This window comes from Schistocerca americana, unplaced genomic scaffold, assembly GCF_021461395.2.
Source record: "Schistocerca americana isolate TAMUIC-IGC-003095 unplaced genomic scaffold, iqSchAmer2.1 HiC_scaffold_119, whole genome shotgun sequence".
Taxonomy (NCBI): domain Eukaryota; kingdom Metazoa; phylum Arthropoda; class Insecta; order Orthoptera; family Acrididae; genus Schistocerca; species Schistocerca americana.
This window is the reverse complement of record NW_025725253.1, coordinates 490927-508212: the sequence shown is the minus strand read 5'-3', so window position 1 is coordinate 508212 and position 17286 is coordinate 490927. Positions and strand designations below refer to the sequence as shown.

The 17286-nt window shown below is 50.3% G+C and overlaps 6 non-coding genes across 6 annotated transcripts; all 6 read left to right on the top strand.

Annotated features, from left to right (window-relative positions):
• Positions 1-38: 38 nt before the first annotated feature.
• Positions 39-157, top strand: LOC124563060. Its single transcript, XR_006969852.1, has one exon. It is a non-coding gene; the product is annotated as a 5S ribosomal RNA (ribosomal RNA).
• A 1040-nt stretch (positions 158-1197) lies between these two features.
• Positions 1198-1316, top strand: LOC124563323. Its single transcript, XR_006970090.1, has one exon. It is a non-coding gene; the product is annotated as a 5S ribosomal RNA (ribosomal RNA).
• Positions 1317-2354: 1038 nt separating this feature from the next.
• On the top strand, positions 2355-2473 carry LOC124563059. Its single transcript, XR_006969851.1, has one exon. It is a non-coding gene; the product is annotated as a 5S ribosomal RNA (ribosomal RNA).
• Positions 2474-3509: 1036 nt separating this feature from the next.
• On the top strand, positions 3510-3628 carry LOC124563058. The gene has a single exon (XR_006969850.1). It is a non-coding gene; the product is annotated as a 5S ribosomal RNA (ribosomal RNA).
• A 1038-nt stretch (positions 3629-4666) lies between these two features.
• On the top strand, positions 4667-4785 carry LOC124563057. The gene has a single exon (XR_006969849.1). It is a non-coding gene; the product is annotated as a 5S ribosomal RNA (ribosomal RNA).
• Positions 4786-5820: 1035 nt separating this feature from the next.
• On the top strand, positions 5821-5939 carry LOC124563056. The gene has a single exon (XR_006969848.1). It is a non-coding gene; the product is annotated as a 5S ribosomal RNA (ribosomal RNA).
• Positions 5940-17286: the final 11347 nt, after the last annotated feature.

The window sequence follows — 17286 nt, the reverse complement described above, 5'->3', positions numbered from 1 at the left end:
CGAATGCGAATTCCGCCATGCGCCTACATCATCTGGGCGCCAACGGCCATACCATGTTGAGTACACCGGTTCTCGTCCGATCACCGAAGTTAAGCAACATCGGGCGTGGTTAGTACTTGGATGGGTGACCACCTGGGAACACCACGTGCTGTTGGCTCCCTTTCATTTACTTTTTTTTTTTTTTATACCGCCTTCTTTCCATACCACCGTTCTGTTGTGACAAAGATTCTTGCTTAAGCATTTTAATCTACTGTAATGACCATAAGGTGCGAAATTGCAGTAAATATCTCAGTTTGAGGGAGAATGTGCTAACCAAGTTCGCTAGGAAGTCTTTGAAAACGACAAAACAGTACGAATCGGCAGATGTGTTCTGAAATACGTCAGCGCCTGTTGTTGTATAGCGGTGTACAATTCCTACTTCGATATGTAATTATAAATTTATTCCTTAGTCGTCTCGTCTCGTCTCGTCATCTCCTGCAGACGTTTCTTGTGCTTGCGCTGTTATATGGGCCACGACCCGAGCGGCAGCGAGCGGCAGTCGAGCAAAGTCGGGACAAGTCGGGACGGGGACAGGGACAGGGATAGGAAAGGTGCTAATGCACTGCAAATTACGCAAACACCTCGTCTGAAGCGAGGCGAGGCGAGGCGAGGAAGCTCACATCGCCAGCAGTGGCGCCCTCCAACAAGACTCTGCCACACCCCGCACAGGCCATACGCCGGTCGGCCGCGCGCCAGCCCTCCTGCGCTGGACACCAGGGACAAGATGCGTCTTCCGCGAGTGTCGAAGGCTGCACGCGCCAAGCGGATGACAGGAGGTGCAACGAGAAGCTGCGCGTCTCACACACACGGCGGCGCGCCCGCTAATTCGGCAGTCGCTCTGCTGGCACGTCGGATTGCGGAAGGAAGTGCTTACAATTACAATTCTGTTCGTGTTTTATGTTGTAAAGTTGTTAGCTTGTAACGATGTAATGTTAATAAATAAATTTATAAATCTCACAACAAAAAAAAAAAAAAAAAAAAATACACGAAGCGCGTCCTTCCGGCTCATAAGTTTTGGAACTCAGGATTGCGTTCGCGCCAACGTGACAAATTGTCAATAAAAAAGAATGCGGCTGCTTTCGACCGAAAAGTGTGATTTTGTGTGTGTTGGGATAAGAACCGAATGCGAATTCCGCCATGCGCCTACATCATCTGGGCGCCAACGGCCATACCATGTTGAGTACACCGGTTCTCGTCCGATCACCGAAGTTAAGCAACATCGGGGGTGGTTAGTACTTGGATGGGTGACCACCTGGGAACACCACGTGCTGTTGGCTCCCTTTCATTTACTTTTTTTTTTTTTATACCGCCTTCTTTCCATACCACCGTTCTGTTGTGACAAAGATTCTTGCTTAAGCATTTTAATCTACTGTAATGACCATAAGGTGCGAAATTGCAGTAAATATCTCAGTTTGAGGGAGAATGTGCTAACCAAGTTCGCTAGGAAGTCTTTGAAAACGACAAAACAGTACGAATCGGCAGATGTGTTCTGAAATACGTCAGCGCCTGTTGTTGTATAGCGGTGTACAATTCCTACTTCGATATGTAATTATAAATTTATTCCTTAGTCGTCTCGTCTCGTCTCGTCATCTCCTGCAGACGTTTCTTGTGCTTGCGCTGTTATATGGGCCACGACCCGAGCGGCAGCGAGCGGCAGTCGAGCAAAGTCGGGACAAGTCGGGACGGGGACAGGGACAGGGATAGGAAAGGTGCTAATGCACTGCAAATTACGCAAACACCTCGTCTGAAGCGAGGCGAGGCGAGGCGAGGAAGCTCACATCGCCAGCAGTGGCGCCCTCCAACAAGACTCTGCCACACCCCGCACAGGCCATACGCCGGTCGGCCGCGCGCCAGCCCTCCTGCGCTGGACACCAGGGACAAGATGCGTCTTCCGCGAGTGTCGAAGGCTGCACGCGCCAAGCGGATGACAGGAGGTGCAACGAGAAGCTGCGCGTCTCACACACACGGCGGCGCGCCCGCTAATTCGGCAGTCGCTCTGCTGGCACGTCGGATTGCGGAAGGAAGTGCTTACAATTACAATTCTGTTCGTGTTTTATGTTGTAAAGTTGTTAGCTTGTAACGATGTAATGTTAATAAATAAATTTATAAATCTCACAACAAAAAAAAAAAAAAAAAAAATACACGAAGCGCGTCCTTCCGGCTCATAAGTTTTGGAACTCAGGATTGCGTTCGCGCCAACGTGACAAATTGTCAATAAAAAAGAATGCGGCTGCTTTCGACCGAAAAGTGTGATTTTGTGTGTGTTGGGATAAGAACCGAATGCGAATTCCGCCTTGCGCCTACATCATCTGGGCGCCAACGGCCATACCATGTTGAGTACACCGGTTCTCGTCCGATCACCGAAGTTAAGCAACATCGGGCGTGGTTAGTACTTGGATGGGTGACCACCTGGGAACACCACGTGCTGTTGGCTCCCTTTCATTTACTTTTTTTTTTATACCGCCCTCTTTCCATACCACCGTTCTGTTGTGACAAAGATTCTTGCTTAAGCATTTTAATCTACTGTAATGACCATAAGGTGCGAAATTGCAGTAAATATCTCAGTTTGAGGGAGAATGTGCTAACCAAGTTCGCTAGGAAGTCTTTGAAAACGACAAAACAGTACGAATCGGCAGATGTGTTCTGAAATACGTCAGCGCCTGTTGTTGTATAGCGGTGTACAATTCCTACTTCGATATGTAATTATAAATTTATTCCTTAGTCGTCTCGTCTCGTCTCGTCATCTCCTGCAGACGTTTCTTGTGCTTGCGCTGTTATATGGGCCACGACCCGAGCGGCAGCGAGCGGCAGTCGAGCAAAGTCGGGACAAGTCGGGACGGGGACAGGGACAGGGATAGGAAAGGTGCTAATGCACTGCAAATTACGCAAACACCTCGTCTGAAGCGAGGCGAGGCGAGGCGAGGAAGCTCACATCGCCAGCAGTGGCGCCCTCCAACAAGACTCTGCCACACCCCGCACAGGCCATACGCCGGTCGGCCGCGCGCCAGCCCTCCTGCGCTGGACACCAGGGACAAGATGCGTCTTCCGCGAGTGTCGAAGGCTGCACGCGCCAAGCGGATGACAGGAGGTGCAACGAGAAGCTGCGCGTCTCACACACACGGCGGCGCGCCCGCTAATTCGGCAGTCGCTCTGCTGGCACGTCGGATTGCGGAAGGAAGTGCTTACAATTACAATTCTGTTCGTGTTTTATGTTGTAAAGTTGTTAGCTTGTAACGATGTAATGTTAATAAATAAATTTATAAATCTCACAAAAAAAAAAAAAAAAAAAAAAAATACACGAAGCGCGTCCTTCCGGCTCATAAGTTTTGGAACTCAGGATTGCGTTCGCGCCAACGTGACAAATTGTCAATAAAAAAGAATGCGGCTGCTTTCGACCGAAAAGTGTGATTTTGTGTGTGTTGGGATAAGAACCGAATGCGAATTCCGCCATGCGCCTACATCATCTGGGCGCCAACGGCCATACCATGTTGAGTACACCGGTTCTCGTCCGATCACCGAAGTTAAGCAACATCGGGCGTGGTTAGTACTTGGATGGGTGACCACCTGGGAACACCACGTGCTGTTGGCTCCCTTTCATTTACTTTTTTTTTTTTTATACCGCCTTCTTTCCATACCACCGTTCTGTTGTGACAAAGATTCTTGCTTAAGCATTTTAATCTACTGTAATGACCATAAGGTGCGAAATTGCAGTAAATATCTCAGTTTGAGGGAGAATGTGCTAACCAAGTTCGCTAGGAAGTCTTTGAAAACGACAAAACAGTACGAATCGGCAGATGTGTTCTGAAATACGTCAGCGCCTGTTGTTGTATAGCGGTGTACAATTCCTACTTCGATATGTAATTATAAATTTATTCCTTAGTCGTCTCGTCTCGTCTCGTCATCTCCTGCAGACGTTTCTTGTGCTTGCGCTGTTATATGGGCCACGACCCGAGCGGCAGCGAGCGGCAGTCGAGCAAAGTCGGGACAAGTCGGGACGGGGACAGGGACAGGGATAGGAAAGGTGCTAATGCACTGCAAATTACGCAAACACCTCGTCTGAAGCGAGGCGAGGCGAGGCGAGGAAGCTCACATCGCCAGCAGTGGCGCCCTCCAACAAGACTCTGCCACACCCCGCACAGGCCATACGCCGGTCGGCCGCGCGCCAGCCCTCCTGCGCTGGACACCAGGGACAAGATGCGTCTTCCGCGAGTGTCGAAGGCTGCACGCGCCAAGCGGATGACAGGAGGTGCAACGAGAAGCTGCGCGTCTCACACACACGGCGGCGCGCCCGCTAATTCGGCAGTCGCTCTGCTGGCACGTCGGATTGCGGAAGGAAGTGCTTACAATTACAATTCTGTTCGTGTTTTATGTTGTAAAGTTGTTAGCTTGTAACGATGTAATGTTAATAAATAAATTTATAAATCTCACAACAAAAAAAAAAAAAAAAAAAATACACGAAGCGCGTCCTTCCGGCTCATAAGTTTTGGAACTCAGGATTGCGTTCGCGCCAACGTGACAAATTGTCAATAAAAAAGAATGCGGCTGCTTTCGACCGAAAAGTGTGATTTTGTGTGTGTTGGGATAAGAACCGAATGCGAATTCCGCCTTGCGCCTACATCATCTGGGCGCCAACGGCCATACCATGTTGAGTACACCGGTTCTCGTCCGATCACCGAAGTTAAGCAACATCGGGCGTGGTTAGTACTTGGATGGGTGACCACCTGGGAACACCACGTGCTGTTGGCTCCCTTTCATTTACTTTTTTTTTTATACCGCCCTCTTTCCATACCACCGTTCTGTTGTGACAAAGATTCTTGCTTAAGCATTTTAATCTACTGTAATGACCATAAGGTGCGAAATTGCAGTAAATATCTCAGTTTGAGGGAGAATGTGCTAACCAAGTTCGCTAGGAAGTCTTTGAAAACGACAAAACAGTACGAATCGGCAGATGTGTTCTGAAATACGTCAGCGCCTGTTGTTGTATAGCGGTGTACAATTCCTACTTCGATATGTAATTATAAATTTATTCCTTAGTCGTCTCGTCTCGTCTCGTCATCTCCTGCAGACGTTTCTTGTGCTTGCGCTGTTATATGGGCCACGACCCGAGCGGCAGCGAGCGGCAGTCGAGCAAAGTCGGGACAAGTCGGGACGGGGACAGGGACAGGGATAGGAAAGGTGCTAATGCACTGCAAATTACGCAAACACCTCGTCTGAAGCGAGGCGAGGCGAGGCGAGGAAGCTCACATCGCCAGCAGTGGCGCCCTCCAACAAGACTCTGCCACACCCCGCACAGGCCATACGCCGGTCGGCCGCGCGCCAGCCCTCCTGCGCTGGACACCAGGGACAAGATGCGTCTTCCGCGAGTGTCGAAGGCTGCACGCGCCAAGCGGATGACAGGAGGTGCAACGAGAAGCTGCGCGTCTCACACACACGGCGGCGCGCCCGCTAATTCGGCAGTCGCTCTGCTGGCACGTCGGATTGCGGAAGGAAGTGCTTACAATTACAATTCTGTTCGTGTTTTATGTTGTAAAGTTGTTAGCTTGTAACGATGTAATGTTAATAAATAAATTTATAAATCTCACAAAAAAAAAAAAAAAAAAAAAAATACACGAAGCGCGTCCTTCCGGCTCATAAGTTTTGGAACTCAGGATTGCGTTCGCGCCAACGTGACAAATTGTCAATAAAAAAGAATGCGGCTGCTTTCGACCGAAAAGTGTGATTTTGTGTGTGTTGGGATAAGAACCGAATGCGAATTCCGCCATGCGCCTACATCATCTGGGCGCCAACGGCCATACCATGTTGAGTACACCGGTTCTCGTCCGATCACCGAAGTTAAGCAACATCGGGCGTGGTTAGTACTTGGATGGGTGACCACCTGGGAACACCACGTGCTGTTGGCTCCCTTTCATTTACTTTTTTTTTTTTTATACCGCCTTCTTTCCATACCACCGTTCTGTTGTGACAAAGATTCTTGCTTAAGCATTTTAATCTACTGTAATGACCATAAGGTGCGAAATTGCAGTAAATATCTCAGTTTGAGGGAGAATGTGCTAACCAAGTTCGCTAGGAAGTCTTTGAAAACGACAAAACAGTACGAATCGGCAGATGTGTTCTGAAATACGTCAGCGCCTGTTGTTGTATAGCGGTGTACAATTCCTACTTCGATATGTAATTATAAATTTATTCCTTAGTCGTCTCGTCTCGTCTCGTCATCTCCTGCAGACGTTTCTTGTGCTTGCGCTGTTATATGGGCCACGACCCGAGCGGCAGCGAGCGGCAGTCGAGCAAAGTCGGGACAAGTCGGGACGGGGACAGGGACAGGGATAGGAAAGGTGCTAATGCACTGCAAATTACGCAAACACCTCGTCTGAAGCGAGGCGAGGCGAGGCGAGGAAGCTCACATCGCCAGCAGTGGCGCCCTCCAACAAGACTCTGCCACACCCCGCACAGGCCATACGCCGGTCGGCCGCGCGCCAGCCCTCCTGCGCTGGACACCAGGGACAAGATGCGTCTTCCGCGAGTGTCGAAGGCTGCACGCGCCCAGCCACACCTCGGTGCTCTGCGCTCCGCCGGCCCGTGGTGTTTACGTTCTGCGCGTCGCAGCGTGTTGTGTTCGCGAGGCGACTTGCTTGCTTTGCTGATTTTTAACGGTACGTACTGACCACGATGGAAAGTGAAGATCGGAACAATAATATTCAGTGCGAATTTAATCGGTCTGTTCCTCGTCCGTCCGCTTTCGAAATTCATCATTGGATTCTTAATGATTTGAAAATCCCGGCTAGTGACATTTTCGGACTCCAATTGGACACTTTTTTGAATTCTGTTTTTTTGAAGTTGAGTAGTTCGGAACTATGTGAGACGGTTGTTAATGTAAATGATGGTGTGCGGCAATTTAAGCACGATAATCAAACCGTGAGTGACGTTAAAGTGACGAACGCGGGTTATGGCATACGAACTGTCAGGGTGTTTAATCTGCCTTTCGAAGTCAAAAACGATACCATTTCGCGATGTCTCGGCCCTTACGGCACTGTGCTTTCCGTTGTTAAAGAAAAATGGTCTCCCGCGTACCCCATACAATGTGAAAATGGGGTGCGAAGTGTACGGATGATTGTGCGAAAGCATGTGCCATCATTTGTTTACATGGCCGGGCACCGTGCCTTTATTACGTACAGTGGGCAACCGCAAACGTGTTCTTTTTGTAATCGGCCGGATCACTTTCGCCAAAATTGCCCGCGGCGTAAGGGGCCTTTGCAACTGCCGCTGGGCGAACACGGAAGCGAACCCATGAGTTGGGCGGCGGTCGCTTTAGGTGCCCCCCCACAGGCAGCTCGCCGTGTGGACATTCCGGCAGAAATGAACGCGTCCCCTGCAACTGTCCCGGTGCCAATGCAAACTGATAGTGCTCTCGTAATGTTAAACGCGGTAGCCTTACCGGAGACCGACACGCTTGCATCAACCCCCGTCACAGGACCAGAACCCGCCCCGGCCGTTGCCGCCACCGTGGCCGTTGACTCAGTACCAGACCTGGTAGCCGACGAGACGCCCGCCCCCACAGCCAGTCCCAGTGTTGTGGCGGTCGATCAATCTGTACTTTTAGCGGACATTGATAGAACTGTTTTTGTCCAGCCACGACAGGTGTCGGAAGTCTCGCATGTGGTCACGGCCGGCCGTGCACACGTGGACACTGCCCCCTCTCTCGAAAGACAGGACTCGTGTTCTTCTGTTAGTGCGTCGGTTCGGTCGCGTAGTGACCAAGAACACGATAGGCACGACAGTGGTAGAAGTTCGTCGACCGATTCTCGACGGTCGTCCGCGAGGAGAGAGCGTAGTCAGTCCCCTGTTCGGCGACCGCTATCTCAAGGGAAGCCAAAACGGCAGCGGCGTAAGGGGGGGCAGCGCGATAGCGCGGAAGTTCGGCCCGGCGCGGCCGCTCACGTGCCCCGATCAGCTGCGGACGCGAGTGCGGACGGTAGCAGTGCTGGCGCCGGCCAGGCTGCGGGCTCGGCAGCGCACAGGGCCGAAGTAGTCCGGCATCTGCAAACTGTTATCCACCGATCGGACGCACAACCTCCCAGCGCATCGGTTCCTCCACCTGCCGTGACAGATCCGCCTCCAGCTACGAGCGTGCGCCCTGTTACACAGGACACTGTAGCAACACAAAATCGTAGAGACTTGTCCGCGATGTCTGTCGCGGGGGCGTTCACACCTGTTACCCGACCGGGGGCATGGGGTGATGAACCGCCTGATGATTAATTTACACCTACTTTAAGTGTGGCATTCCGTCTTTTAAACACGCCGACGATAACCCATGCTGAGTCATCCTGGTACTTTCACGTTTTATCTTGTGAGTGTTTTCACTGTTTTATCTGTGTTTTCTTTGTTTTCTTATTTTATGGTTGCTGGTAATCGGTTCACGGTACTCACGGTCAACGTTAATAAAATGCGTAGCCATCATAAAGCGACAGCACTTTATCATTTTTTAATTGAAAGTTGTTGTCAGGTAGCTTTTATACAAGAAGTGACCGCTGACGCATTGTCTTTTATCCGCGATTTTAACGGGTTCACAGCATACGATAACATTATCGCGGATGATAGCACAGGAACTGCTATTTTAGTCCGTTCGGACATAGAGGTGCGAAATATAGGATGTTTACCAAATGGGCGGGTCATAGTTTGCGAAATTCATGGTTACGTGTTTGTTAATGTTTACGCGCCGTCTGGCAACAAACCTGCGCGTAATCATTTTTATGCTAATGAGCTGTGCCAGCTTTTATATCGAAATAAAGATAATTTTATTCTCGGGGGTGATTTTAATGGTGTAATTGACGATCGCGATCAGGAACCACGGCCAAACCGGTGTGCCGAACTACAGACGTTGATTTCTGGTTTACAGCTGCGAGACACGTGGCGGGTTCTCAACCCCCACCGTACGGAATTTACGTATTTTTATGCTACCGGACATAGTCGTTTAGACAGAATTTATGTCTCGCCACAGCTTGCACATACCGTCGTTACTGCCGAGGTGCACCCGGTAATTTTTTCTGACCATTGTGGTTACATCTGTCAGATGAATTTAGACATGTGCCGACGCTCGTTCCTGAAAACTGTGTGGAAATTAAACTGCAGCATTTTAACTGATCCCTGTTTTAAACCGAGTTTTTTAAATATGTGGCACAACCTTGTGCGGCGCCGACCGGTCGGTTCCACCGCTATTTACTGGTGGACCAAGGTGGCCAAACCGGCGGTCAGAAACTTTTTACTTGATTTTAGTCGCGAAGCGGCACGGTGGCGCCGGGCTACGGCCGACTTCTACCGCCAGTGTTTGCGCGAGCTCGCGCAGCGCGTCACTGAGGAGCCGGAAATGTTGCCCGCTTTGAGAGAATTTAAAGCAAAGTTGCTGCGGGATTTGCGGCATAAAAGTGAGGGGACAGTGAGGCGTAGCCAGCCCGTGGGCGCCGTGCCCGGAGAGACGGTCTCCGCGTACCACCTCCGTCGGGAGAGGTGCCGCCGCGCAAAGTTACGGCTAACCGCGTGGACTCTAGCCGCCGGGTTCCGAACCACAGACCAACATGCGATCCAGGCGGAAATATATCAGTATTTTAATTCTCTTTTTACGGACACTGCTGTCGAAGCCGCCGCGATCAATGATCTTTTAAGTCACGTGCCGCATATTTTAACGAGACGCGATCGACTCCATCTGAATGCAGTTTATACCAAGGATGACGTAGAGGATGCCGTTAAAGGCAGTCAGACAGGGAAATCCCCCGGGAAAGACGGCATCCCAGTGGAGTTTTATCTTACATTTTTTGATGTTTTTAATGAAATCTTAACGGAAATAGCAAATGAAATTCGAAACGGCGTGGAAATCCCGGCGGAATTTGAAGAAGGGCGTATTGTCCTTATTCCGAAATCGGCTGCGACGCCGAGTTTAGACAATGTGCGCCCTATTACGCTTCTCAACTGCGACTACAAGATCATGGCCAGGTGCGTTGCTAATAGACTCAAGAACGTTCTGGGGAAAGTTTTAGATGCATCGCAGTCGTGCGCTGTCAGGGACCGCAATATTTTTGACGCAGTTTTAGCATACCGAGACTGCATAGGCCACACGACAAGCCGCAGGCTTCGCAGTGCAGGCATTTTGTTAGTCGATTTTCAACCCGCGTTCGATCGTGTGAGCCATTTTTACCTTCGCCGGTTGATGACTCGCATGGGTTTCGGAACGAAATTTACTACCATGATAAGTAATATCTTACGTAGTGCCACATCGCGCGTTATCGTTAACGGTATCGCCAGCGACAAAATCCCCATCAGCCGCTCAGTCCGGCAGGGTTGCCCCCTCTCTATGGCGCTGTTCGCGATCGCCCTGGACCCGCTTCTCCGTACCATTGGCCGTACTTGTCGAGGGATTCGCGTGGGAGACGACCGGCTTGTGTGTCGTGCTTATGCCGATGACTTGGGCGTCTTCATAGAACGCGCAGACGACATCGACCGCCTCTATGGCGTCCTCCAGCAGTACGAACGGGCGACGGGCGCCGTCGTCAATCCGCGTAAGACGGTTCTCCTCCCGTTGACGGAGCGCATGCGCACCGAATACCGGCATTGGTACTGCGTGAAACGCCAGTCTAAGGTGCTCGGCGTCACTCTGTCGGACAACTTACAGCAGATGCAAGCCCTCAATTGGCGGTCCACTCTTTACAAAGTGCGCGCCGTGGTTAAGATTCATGCGCCGCGCACCTTGGCACTGTCGGACAAAGTTGCGCTCATTAATACCACCATTCTGGCAAGGGCGTGGTACCTGGCGCAAATATTGCCGGTACCGAAGCAAATCGCACGGTCCATAAGGCATGTATTTTATTGGTTTTTGTGGAAAGGGGATATTTTTAAGGTCGCTATGGCCACTTGTACACTGAAACCTTCGGAAGGTGGTCTCGGCCTTGTGGATTTTAACGCCAAATGTGAGGCACTCCTTTATAAACGGACAAGCGTTTTAATTGGCAAAGGTTTGGGCAGCCCCACGGCAGTTCTCTTTCACCAACACCGGCCACGTTCAGTCACCGCCCCGGTCTACGTCACCGGCATCCCCTTCTCCATCTCCCACGTGCGCCGTTACTACATCACGCACAGCTACGTCAGTCTCCACGACGTGAAAGGCTATGCGGTTTGCGATATCACGGATGTCATCCGAGGACGACCACCGCCCAATAAGTGGGAGTTACGTCTGCCGCAACATGATTGGAGCGCCGTGTGGAGGAATATCAGTTCACGCGTTATCCCAGCTGACGTGAGGGCCACGTGGTATAGGGTGGTCAACCGCACTGTTGCCACAAATTGCAAGCTACACTCCATCAACCTCATCCCGGTCAGCCAGTGCGAGGCTTGTGGAGTACCGGACGACATCGAGCACCGCTTCGACTGCTCCAAGTTCCGGGACATCTGGTACTGTGCGAGGGACATGATTCGCCTCATAAACAGAGTGACAGTCGGGCAGGTTACTGTGCAAGACGCGATAGTGCCACAGTGGAAGCCTTACCCGTCTACGAAGCGGAATGCCACCATCTGGATATATGGACATACAATTCATGCCATATTTAGTCTCAAACTTACCGATACTGTGACTTTTCTCACCCGTTTATGGACTTTCCACAATGAAGAACGCGCCAGGAGCACCTATTCAGTGACGTTCGCTAATTTTTTGCATGTGGCTTTGTCCCATGCATTTCACTCGCTCGTGACTCATCCTCAAAAGTGACTTATTTCAGTGTGTACATACTTATATACCTATTCCTAATTATGTGATATAAGGGAACGAACATTGAACGAGAAATTTTTGGACAAGTTTTTTGTATTTGGGATCAACTTGACCATCATAATGACGACGAACTGTGACGGTTTCTTGTTCCTTTTTTTTTTTTTTTTATGATCTACAGACTGTGTACACTATCTTACACGTGTCACGTCGGAAGTTTTGTTTCTGTTACTCCTTTGTGTTACATTTTTTTTGTGTGTGAACTTGTCGTTTCTCTATCACTCTTGCGTGTGAAACCAATGCCCTGCCATTTTGGTTGTTTGCTCTCTGCATGGTTTTCGTGTCTTGGTGTTACTATCGAAAACCATCCCTTTGATTTTATGTTGTTCTTTCTTGCCTGTGGAAGTGTGGCGGTTCGTTTCTTTTCCTACTTTCGTTCAATTTCGGGCATATGTCTCCTTTATTTCATTTTTCTTCACCGCAAGTAACGACGGGAAACGGATCTGTTACTTTACTTTGCTTTCCCTACGTCATTATGGCGACCTCTCGGGCTTACTTATTTTTTGACGACGGTTTGCGACTTGTTCTTTTGTTGCGACGTCATTCTTCTTCGTTTTCTTTCCCACACATTTGGTCGGTAGAATTTTTGCCGCCGCTTTATGGGAGAACTTTTCCGTTGTCTCTCCTTCCATACTTTTCATTGTTTCCACGTTGTTTGCGTCTTGCCCTCCCCTTTGATGAACGTACCGCTCCTCCGTCACCAGCACCGGACCCTTTCCCGTTGCATTCGGTGCAAACCTTCTGCGCCTAACGAGACGGAGCACCTATTACGTCCCCTATTCGTTCTTCCTCCTGCATTACCAACAGCATCTTTTTATAGCTGCGAAGCTCGCCGAAGAAGGCGTATTGTGGAGAGCGAAAAGGCCGGGCTATAAGGGGAGTTGGGAGGCCCGTTAAAAAAAAAAAAAAAAACAACAAAAAAAAAAAAAAAAAAAATAAAATAAAAAAAAAAAAAAAAAAAGAAAAAAAAAAAAAGTACACCGGTTCTCGTCCGATCACCGAAGTTAAGCAACATCGGGCGTGGTTAGTACTTGGATGGGTGACCACCTGGGAACACCACGTGCTGTTGGCTCCCTTTCATTTACTTTTTTTTTTATACCGCCCTCTTTCCATACCACCGTTCTGTTGTGACAAAGATTCTTGCTTAAGCATTTTAATCTACTGTAATGACCATAAGGTGCGAAATTGCAGTAAATATCTCAGTTTGAGGGAGAATGTGCTAACCAAGTTCGCCAGGAAGTCTTTGAAAACGACAAAACAGTACGAATCGGCAGATGTGTTCTGAAATACGTCAGCGCCTGTTGTTGTATAGCGGTGTACAATTCCTACTTCGATATGTAATTATAAATTTATTCCTTAGTCGTCTCGTCTCGTCTCGTCATCTCCTGCAGACGTTTCTTGTGCTTGCGCTGTTATATGGGCCACGACCCGAGCGGCAGCGAGCGGCAGTCGAGCAAAGTCGGGACAAGTCGGGACGGGGACAGGGACAGGGATAGGAAAGGTGCTAATGCACTGCAAATTACGCAAACACCTCGTCTGAAGCGAGGCGAGGCGAGGCGAGGAAGCTCACATCGCCAGCAGTGGCGCCCTCCAACAAGACTCTGCCACACCCCGCACAGGCCATACGCCGGTCGGCCGCGCGCCAGCCAACACCTCGGTGCCTGGCGTGCTGTGTTTACCTCGTGCGACTGGGCCGGCGGCACCTCGCGTGTCGTCTGCTCCCTCTTCTTTGTTGCTTTCTTTCTTTCTATTGAACTGTAAGTAATGGATATCGTTTACGATGAAAGTGAAGAGCGACAGAATAATATTCAGTGCGAGTTTGATCGTTCCGTAGAAAAACCTTCGGCTTTCGAGATCCATCGTTGGTTACTTGAGGACTTGATGTTGTCTACTACTGATGTGCTCGGTATTCAGTTCGATACGTTTTTAAATTCTGTGTTCTTGAAACTGAAATCTCCCGATCTGTGTGATGCTGTTGTCTCTGTTAATGACGGTGTTCGTAGATTTCGACACCTTAACGGAAATATTAGTAATGTCACTGTGTCTCATGCTGGTTTTGGTCTTCGACAAATCCGCATATTTAACCTCCCGTTTGAAATTCGCAACGACACTATTTCTCGTCACTTGCGGCCTTATGGCACTGTTCTATCTGTAGTGAAAGAGAAATGGTCGTCTGCGTACATATTTCAAGTCGAGAACGGTGTGCGCAGTGTTAAGATGGTGGTCAGGCAGCATATTCCGTCTTTTATTTTGGTAAACGGCCACCGTGCGTTTGTCACGTACAGTGGCCAGCCACAGACTTGCTCATTTTGTAACGGTGTCGGACATTATCGGCAGGATTGTCCGAAGCGCAAACGGCCTGTTCAGCTACCACTTGAGGCCAATTTGCAAGGAGCTAGTTTTGCTTCCGTCGCCGCTACGGTCTTGGGTTCCGCCCCCCCCGCGCCCGCGCGGCGTGCGGCAGATGTTAATCTTGCTGCCGCCGCGGAAGCGATGGATGTGTCTGCTGATGCTACTGTCTCTGTTCTTGCGACTACCGGCCAGGAATCTTTGTCCGCGGCTTCGGAAAACGTGCCTGCTGCTCTTCAACCGGTTGTGGGTGCTGTTGTGTCGGAGGCTGTCTCTGACTCCGTGCCGCAATCGGTAACCGATGTTGTTCCGTGCCCTATTTCGGACCCTGTTGCACCTATTGTGTCGCAGTTGGCACCCTCTCCTTCTGTGCCTGCACCCGTCGTTGTACCCTCTGATGTTTCTGAGCCTAATCCTGTTGCGGAATCACGCCATGTTTTTGTGGAACCAAAACCGCAACGGGATGAAGCTCGTTCTCGGAGTTCCAGTAGGCAACGCTTCCGCAGTGTCAGTAGCTCCCCTTCTTACGACGGGGGTTACACGCGGCGTGACCGTAGTCCGTCCCCGGTAGGGCGCTCCCCCGCCTCTTCTTGGGCGTCGCAACGCCGTGCCGCGCGGCGCGACCTCGACGTGGAGCTCCGGCCGCCTCAGGCTTCCGGCTCCGGGCGTCAGCCGCCGCGCAAACAGCAACAACAACAGTCGCCGCGGGCCTCCTCTCGCCACGCGCAGTCAGCTGATCTGAGCGATGCGGCGCAGCAACGTGACGTTGCTGTTCGCCATCTGCGGACTGTGTTAAGTCAACCAGCCTCTGTAGACGTGCCTGTTTTAGCGCCCGACACTGTCTCGGCTGTGACTGCGGCACCTATGTCGACGAAACGGAAGGCTGAGGATGTCCACCGACGTCGCGCTGGTCCTTCTATCCACGACCGCGTGTCGGTGCCTGCCTCCGACGTGCAGATGCCCGTCAGGGATCCTGTGTCGGTCGCTTCTGCCGTGCCAGCTACTGCCACCCTGCCACCCCTCTCCCCCTTCGAGCCTTCGGAGTGGGCGGAGGATGTTGTGGAGGGTGCGGAGACATAGTGTGTGTCCTGTGTGCCCCCTCCTCTGTCGTGAACCTGCACATTCCGTGTTTTCTGTGTGTTTTTACTTTTGTGTGTCTTTTAACTGTGTGAGTCTATGACTTACGATTTTAGCCAGTGGAATGTTGTCACTATTAATCTTAACAAGTTGTGCCACCCGCGCAAGTTACTGGCTTTTCAGGCCTTTTTACGTGATCACCACTGCCATGTTGTCTTTTTACAAGAGGTGACGCGCGATGCACTTGTCTTTTTACACGATTTTAGTGACTTTATTGTTGTTGACAATGTTTTACCGGATTCCAATGCAGGAACTGCCATTTTAGTCCGTTCTGATCTTGCTATTTCCGACGTTGCTATTTTACCAAATGGTCGTGCTGTTAGTTGCACTATTCTGGGCGTTGTCTTTGTTAACGTTTATGCCCCGTCTGGGAACGATAAGCCGGCGAGGGCTGTTTTTTATGGGCAGGAATTGTGTGCACTGCTACACCGGAATGTGGATGCTTTAGTTGTCGGCGGCGATTTTAATTGCGTTTTAGATGTTGTCGATCAGGTGCCTCGTCCTAACATTTGTCGCGAGCTCGGCGACTTGATTCGCAGTTTTCGGCTCGTTGATACGTGGCGTGTTTTAAACCCTGATGTTACCCACTATACTCATTTTTATCCCACGGGGCACAGCCGCCTGGACAGAATTTACATTTCTGCCTCGCTTTCTGCCCGTATTTGCCGCACGGAAATGTTTCCCGTGCTGTTTTCTGATCATTCCGGTTACCTTTGTCAGCTTTTATTGCCTCGTTTTTGTGTTCCCAGACGACAGAATCTGTGGAAATTTAATTGTGCTTTATTGACCGACGACCATTTTGTCCGGTGTTTTACCAATCTGTGGCATAAATTACTCGGGACTCGGCGAGGTGACTGTAGTGTGCTGGAGTGGTGGGTCGGGGAGGCCAAGCCAGTGATAAGGCAGTTTTTAATTGATTTTAGCCGCGAGGCGGCTCGTTGGCGTCGCGCTACGGCCCGCTTCCATCAGGCGTGTTTACAAGATCTCGCGCTGCGCGTGACGTCACAGCCTGCCTTGCTGCCCGCTTTTAAGCAATTTCAGCTTAAGCTTCTCGCTGATTTGCGTGCTGTCAGTAATGGTGTCGTCGTGCGCAGCCAGCCTGCGGGGGTTGTGGATGGCGAACCTTTGTCGCTTTACCATCTGACCAGGGAACGACGGAGGCGTGCCCGTCTGCACATCAGTACCTGGAAAAAGTGCGACGGTGGACGGACTACTGTCCAGTCCGACATTGAGCGGGATATTTTTAATCATTTTAGTTCCCTTTTCCGTGCGGTGGATGTTGACTGTGATGCGTTGCGGGATTTTTTACAAGTTATACCTCATGTTTTAACTCGTGCGGATAGGACGCATTTAAATGCTGCTTATGTACCTGACGACCTGTACGACGCTATCCGACGAAGCCCTAAGTGTAAATCGCCTGGTCCCGACGGCATTCCTTCTGAATTTTATTTGAAGTTTTATGATCTTTTTCGTGATGTTTTTGTGGCTCTTTTAAATGAAATACGGGATGGTGCTGTTATCCCTGCTGCGTTTGAGGAGGGGGTAGTGACCTTAGTACCTAAATCGAATGCGACGCCCTGTATTGACGCTGTTCGGCCGATCACCTTACTTAACGCCGATTTTAAGATTGTGACGCGCTGTGTGGTTCAACGTCTTAAAGTTGTTTTACCGTCGGTTCTCAGTGACAGTCAATCATGTGCGGTGCCGGGTCGAAACATTTTTGACGCCGTTCTCGCATATCGCGACTGTATCGGCTTTGTTAAAAGTGCGCGCCTGCCGACTGCTGCCATCTTATTGATTGACTTCAAAAATGCTTTCGACCGCATTAGCCATGTATACCTCCGCCAGGTTCTTGTGCGGATGGGATTCGGCCTTAAGTTTACGACTGTGGTAAAGCATCTTTTACAGAATGCGACGTCACGAGTTAGTGTCAACGGCCGCTTGACGCCGGCTTT